This window comes from Arachis hypogaea, chromosome 16 (assembly GCF_003086295.3).
Source record: "Arachis hypogaea cultivar Tifrunner chromosome 16, arahy.Tifrunner.gnm2.J5K5, whole genome shotgun sequence".
In the NCBI taxonomy this organism is placed as follows: domain Eukaryota; kingdom Viridiplantae; phylum Streptophyta; class Magnoliopsida; order Fabales; family Fabaceae; genus Arachis; species Arachis hypogaea.
The window spans coordinates 103,328,191-103,335,259 of record NC_092051.1 but is presented as its reverse complement, the minus strand read 5'-3'; positions in this window follow the sequence as shown (position 1 = coordinate 103,335,259).

The following is a 7,069-nucleotide window of genomic DNA, read 5'->3' as shown; positions in this document are numbered from 1 at the left end:
CCACGCGAACGCGTGCCCCACGCGTCCGCGTCATATTGAAGATAAGCCCATTCACGCGATCGCGTCACCCACGCGACCGCGTCACCCAGGATTTTGGCAATACTAAGTTTTGAACAGAGAGTTGTGCGACCGCGAGGCTGCACTCGCGCCACTAGCACAAATCAAGTCACGCGATCGGGTGCCCCACGCGTCCGCGTCGCCTGACCTTATTGCGCACCACGCGGCCGCGTCACCCACGCGACCGCGTCGCCAACGTCGCACACCTTAACCTCATATGCCAAAATATCTTGTCTTTCTCTTCCCCAAATCCTATTTTCTCTTTTCCCTCCTTATTTCTTACTTACTTCTCCTCTCTTTCTTTCCCTTCTCATTCTTCTTATCTTTCATTTTATTTTACTTCATTTATTTGCATATTTCATTCATTGCATTATTTTCACTGGTGTTAGAATTTTATTTGGGTCATTGTGGATTATTGCATAATTATTTGACAATTATATATTACTTTTTAAAGGATGTTTGCATGTTCAATTTAATACTTTCAAATAGCTTATTTACCATACATGCTATGTGTTTGTGAAAAAGCCCATATGGCATTATGCACTTCTCTATTATACTTTATACTATTTAATGCTTGCTTTTCATAAACCCCCTTTACTATTTTAATTGAATATAATTATCAATACAAACATGATAATTTATTACAAGTAATGCTTGGTCTATGCTACTCATGCCCTTTTCCGGCATGCCAATAAACACCCTGCATCCACTTATCTTTCGATGCACTGGCTATTTTTCATTGCTGGCTTTTCACATGTACTCAAGAGCATATGTTAATGTCAATTACATCCTAATGTGCATCCATCACCACTCTTCCATTCTCTTCCTTGCTATATATCTATTTGAATTTAATTTACTTTCTCTTCCATTCTTCAGGATGGCCACCAAGGAAGAAAAGGAGAAAGCTACTCCCAAACCGCTGGCAAGGAAAGGAACAAAAAAAAGAGCCCAGCTGAGAAACCACAACCCCCATCCACTTGCACATCTTAGCATGCACCGAGGACGGTGCAATCTTTAAGTGTGGGGAGGTCGATACCGATCTCCACGGGTTAGTATTTTCTTCTCAAACACCAAAATTTTATTTTCCTTGTTAATTGTTGCATTTGCATGTTTGATTGCATGATTATTTAAATTTTTGCATATTTTACCACTTGGTTGAAGTAATATTTTCTTTTTCAATAAAATTTTTAGAGAATTTCACTAATTTGAATAAAATTTAATGTTACACTTGTTTGAAGAGATATTATACTAGAACATGGTTTAGAACTCGAACACACAAAACCTGTGAGATTTTGAGCCTATTTGAATTGGTTGCATTTTATCAACCAAAAATTTTGTTTTGGTGTGTATTTTTCTCTCTAAAATTGTGATCTTTGTCTTGCTTAATTCTATATTTCCATGGTTTGATGTATGCATGCACTTATATGATTGAGGCCTTTGTTTCACTGAGCTTACATACCCATATGGCCTTAACCTTTTCTTTATCCCTTGCAAACCAATTTGAACCTATTTTACCCCTTTGTTCTTTAATTTAGCACATCATCAACTCTAAGCGAAAAACAATAATGTCCTTAATTTGAATCTTTGGTTAGCTTAGACTAGTGAGAGTGCTTATGATTTAAGTGTGGGAAATTGGGTTTGGAAATATTTGGTTTGAGAATTGAGTATGTTAGAATTTTCTAAAAATGTGAAAGAAATGTTTAGGACATGTTCATGCATTCAATAAATTGATCATATGCATTGAGAAAAACAAAGGAAAAAAAATATATAAAAAAAAGGAAGAAAAAAAAAGAGAAAAGAAAAAGAAAAAGAGAAAAAAAAGAGAAAAAGAGCAAATAAGTAAAAGGGGACAAAATGTCCCAAAGTAAGTGGTGAAAGCAATGCATATGTATTGTACTTAGAATTAGGATACATGAATATGTGGAAAACATGGTTGATGGATAGTTAGATTTTGTACTGTAATTACATGGATTGTTTAAGTTAGGTGGAAAGTTTAAGTTAATTAAGGATTCAGATCTTAGTCCACTTGGCCAAATACAATCCTACCTTGACCCTAACCCCATTACAACCCTTAAAAGACCTCTTGATATGTGTATCTGTGCATTAAATTTATGTTGATTGTTAGATGAAGAGCAAGCCTTAGAAAGCAAGGTTAATAGAGAATTGAGAGAATCGAACCTAAAACACATGAGTGATTAGAGTGTATACACTACCAGTGAGGGTTCGATGCTCAATTCCTTGTTCCCTGCTTTCATGAGCTATTTTCTTCTTACAAGTCTATTTGTACTTCATTTTTATGATTTGAATTAGTGAAATCCAGTTCATATTTCCTCTTGAAAGATTTGTTTACTTTTAACCAAGTAGGTAGAAACATCTTAGCATGTAGTTGCATTCATATAGATAGGTTGCATTTCATATTAATCTACCATTCCTCTTCATCTTTATAGTTTCTCTTGAGCTTAGCATGAGGACATGCTAGTGTTTAAGTGTGGGGAGGTTGATAAACCACTATTTTATGGTTTATCTTGTGCTCAATTGAGTGGATTTCATCAACTCTTTACCCACTTATTCATAATATTTGCATGGTTTTATATTTCCTTCCTGATTTTGTGCTATGATTGAAAACATGCTTCTTTGATCTTATAATTGCTTAATATTAATCCTCTTTTATTACCATTAGATGCCTTGATATGTGTGTTAAGTATTTTCAGAGATTATAGGGCAGGAATGGCTTGGAGGATGGAAAGGAAGCATGCAAAAGTGGAAGGAATACAAGAAGTTGGAGAAATTGCTAAGCTGTCCAGCCTGACCTCTTCGCACTCAAACGGCTATAACTTTAGCTACAGAGGTCCAAACGATGCGGTTCCAGTTGCGTTGGAAAGCTAACATTCGGGGCTTCGATTTGATATATAATATGCTATAGTTCCCCTGACGCTAGGCGACGCGACTGCGTGATCCATGCGGCCGCGTCGCAGTGACGAAAAACTAGCGTGGCAAAATTCGAAACCAGCGAATTCTGGACTATTTTGACCCAGTTTGTGGCCCAAAAAACACAAATTAGAGGCTATAAAGTAGGAGAATGCATCCATTCATGAGGAGGCTCTCATAATTCATAATTTTAGGAGTAGATGTAGTTTTTAGAGAGAGAGGTTCTCTCCTCTCTCTTAGGATTAGGATTTAGGATTTCTCTTAGTTTTAGGAGTGACTCTCAATCCCAGGTTTAATATTCCTTTTCTTCATATTTCTCTTTTACTTTCAGATACTCTAATGCTTTTATTTTTATTTGACTTATGTTGCCCAATTGGCTTATGAATTTTTCCATGTTAGATTTTACTACTTTGAATGTATTTTATCTGAGGTATTCCAGATATTTGTGATTTTAATTTAGTTTTCTACATTCTTGGCTTTGGTTAAGAAATTAGTAACTCAGGATAACTAAGTCCGGACTTCCAATTTCTAATACCTTGCCAAGAGTTTATTTTTATTGTTATTATTTTATTTCCTCTGCCATTTACTATTGTTGCTTCTTATCTTATACATTAATAAAACCCCAAAACATACTTTTTTTTCATAACCAATAATAAGAACATACCTCCCTGCAATTCCTTGAGAAGACGACCCGAGGTTTGAATACTCGGTTATCAATTTCAACGGGGTTTGTTACTTGAGACAACCAAAACGTTTGTACGAAGGGATTTTTGTCGGTTTAGAGACTATATCTACAACGCGACTGTTTTTATGACATTCTTTACTGGGAAAAATCCTAACTTCAATATGCCACTGAGGCGACTGTTGGATTTAGCTTGCTGTGAATTGATTTCTGGTTTTGAGCTGTTGAAAAGGAATGAGAAACGGTTTAGTTGGGACCCGAACCGGGTGGCAAAAGTTCAAGTTTTAGGGGAGGTGCTGCCGAAATTTCTACAAAATCCTAGTCTTGTTTGAAAAGTTATTTAAAAAGGATTGGATTTGAGAAGTTGTATTATTTGATTTATTAAGAGAATATTTATATTTTCAAGCTTAATTTATTTAGTGAACTTTATGCCTTGAGTTTGACTTATTTAGAAATGAACTATTCTTACCGTTTGAATCACTGAAAGAAAGAATGATGCTCTAATATTGATTTCAATATAAAAAGGAGATTTTAGTGATTTCAAAGGAATCTAGACTTTTGATTAAGTAATTAAGTTTGAGGCATTTTGGAAGAGTTATAAAAATGGGTTCCAAAAAGAAACCTGAAAGTGGTTTGATTCAAATGAACCGGTTCCTTTTCAAATGAGTTGATTTTTGGACTGTGTTGGAACTTGTGATTTTGTATGGTCGGTTTCATAATAAATTCAGTTTTATTTACTTGAACCGAGAATCCATGATTTTAAGAGTTTCAATGAATTTTAAGGAATTGATATAGGTTGACCTTCCCTAAAGACTTGGGACTCTGCCGAGAAGCTTTTATTATAAAATCCCATTGTTGGACGGGTGATTTTGAATACTTTGAAATAAATCCTTAACTTGCCATGGTTTTGGAAGTTTTAGAAAGAGAATGCCGAGAGTGGCTTTGTTTTAAAAAGGGAACTCACTTTGAGTAAATTTGGCTTACGAGCCTGAGATGATTTGAGAAATGAGATCTTTAGAGTCAAGGCTGAAAAGAGTTGAAATTTGATTTCAAAGTGAAATGGCTTGAGAAAAGTGATTTATGGCTTTAATTCCGGTTTTATGAATTTAATGATGTTGAATGGTGGAAGTGCTGTTTTGTTATGGGCCGGAATGGCTGGGTATGATTATGAATATTGGTTAGTTCTGGATTGAACCGTGAGTCAGAATGGCTATGTATGATATTGATTTATGGCTGATTGCTGAATGAGTTATGGGCCGTATGGCTGACTATGAATTTGGAATTTTAAGCCGGATGGCTGAGATGGATGTTGATCCATGGTTGTGACTGAATGAATATATGCTTGAGATACCTGGGTAATAGCAAGGGTTATGGTTCGTCCCACTTGCTCCAGGTTAGAGACTGTTACACATGGGTAGTAGCGGTAGTAGTGGTGATTCCACTCGCTCCAGGTTGAGCTTTTAAACACCCGCCTGGGTAGTAGCCGCAGTAGTGGTTATTCCACTGGCTCTGGGTCGAGCGGGTAGTAGTAATGGGGTTGTAGCTCAAACCTACTTGCTCCGCGATGGGTGTTTCTATCCATGGTTAGCTACCAGGACGTGTCGGGTTGGCTATATAACCGACAGATGATATCATCAGCCACTAGGGACAGGCATGCATCATATGCATTTATGTGACATTGTTTGGGTGTGCATATTATACTTGGTTTGCCTATGTGATTAATTGCTAACTGTTCTACTTGCAATAACTGTTTGTTTGTGCTTGCATCTCCCTATTTGTGTTTGCTACTGGGACTCTGTTGGACTGTGGTGATTGGTTGTTGTTGGATTGTTTGGGCCTAGGGCCGTGGTTGGAATGAGATAAACCAATGGTTGATTTTGGTTTTGTGCTTCTGGTTTGGAATAAAATATGAAAGGATATTTTGGTTCAGTTTAGATAAACCTTTTTGAAATGCTTTTGATGTTTTGAAAATTGAACAGTTCCTCTTTCAAAAAAAAAAAATTTCCGAATTTACTTTTATTGTAAACCGTTATTTTTGAAAAGAGGCATAAGTCGGTTATTAATCACTGGTACGGTTTATCTTCATGTATCCTATTACAGTAATTCCCAAAAATCCTCTACTGAGAACCCTTTCGAGGATGATGTTCTCACCCCCCTACATTTTTCCCTTTCAGGATTAGGGCGCAGAAGTCACGAGAAGTTTATTTAGTTGTTGAGGTGCTCTGTATTGTTTTAGTTATGGTTTATTGTACCCTCGCCTTCATCTTGATATAATCTGTAAGAGGGTTAGGAATTGTATTGATTATTGCTTGTAATATTATTTGTATATATATTTATGTATATATATATATATATGGATGTACTTTTTATGAGTTGTTGTAAGTTGTATGGTATTTATGGATGTACGTTATCGAACGAAAGTATTTTTGGGAGCAGTTTCGTGGTTTAATGTTTTAAACGGGCTCATATTTTAGTATTAAATAGTATAAGTGTCGTCGTAACGTCCGAGCTATCAGAGTCGCGCAGCCGGAAGCGTGAGCTTTGGTAGTTAGGGTGTTACATTATGGTATCAGAGCAGTTTTTCCTGTAGAGCTTGAGGAATGGACTGACTATGCTTCAATTGCATACTCTGAGTGTTTGTCATGTATTAGGTCTTGCCGAATGACGAGAATTAGAGCTTTATGCACATGACGATCTATTGATTTAACGCTGTTAGTCTTGCATTGCATATTTCTTGATATTAAGTTTGGCCGGCTTAATACTAGTGAATTATGTACATGAAAGTACTGATGGGTTATCATAGATGTTATACGAGTTTTGAGTAAAGCGAATCGTGGGTTTTGGGAACGTTAGAAACTATTTCTCGAGGCTATTCAGTTGTGTGTCTTGAATTCTGTTCGAGTTGACCTGTTCTTTTATATCCTAACTTGAAGTTCTTGTTTTCTAATCTTTTTGGAAAGTAGTTTGATTTTTCAACTCTATTCCTCTATTCATATGCATTCTTGTTTGATCTTAAGTGCATATGCTTGTTTGAAATCCTTGTTGTATCTATCATCCTCGGTTTGAGTTCTTCTTGATTCGTGTATTCTTTGATATAGCCTTGAACTTGTCCTATTGCGTTGTGCATTTTAACTCCGGATTCCAAGTTCATTCTTAGAGAACTTGTTGATTCAGTTTTCCTCTTATTTGACAGTGATTACAGCTAATTTTGAGGTTTTATAAAAATTGCTGTTGATTAGATATATACTTATCTATATATGAAACTTTGAGATTTCTTATACAGTTTAACAACTATTTATCTCTAATACCTCGCCTGTACTTTTACTGGTTTACGGAATTGCACTTACTTTAAAAGTAAATTGACTTTCTAGTAATTTTACTATAGTTCCAATGCACATCTTC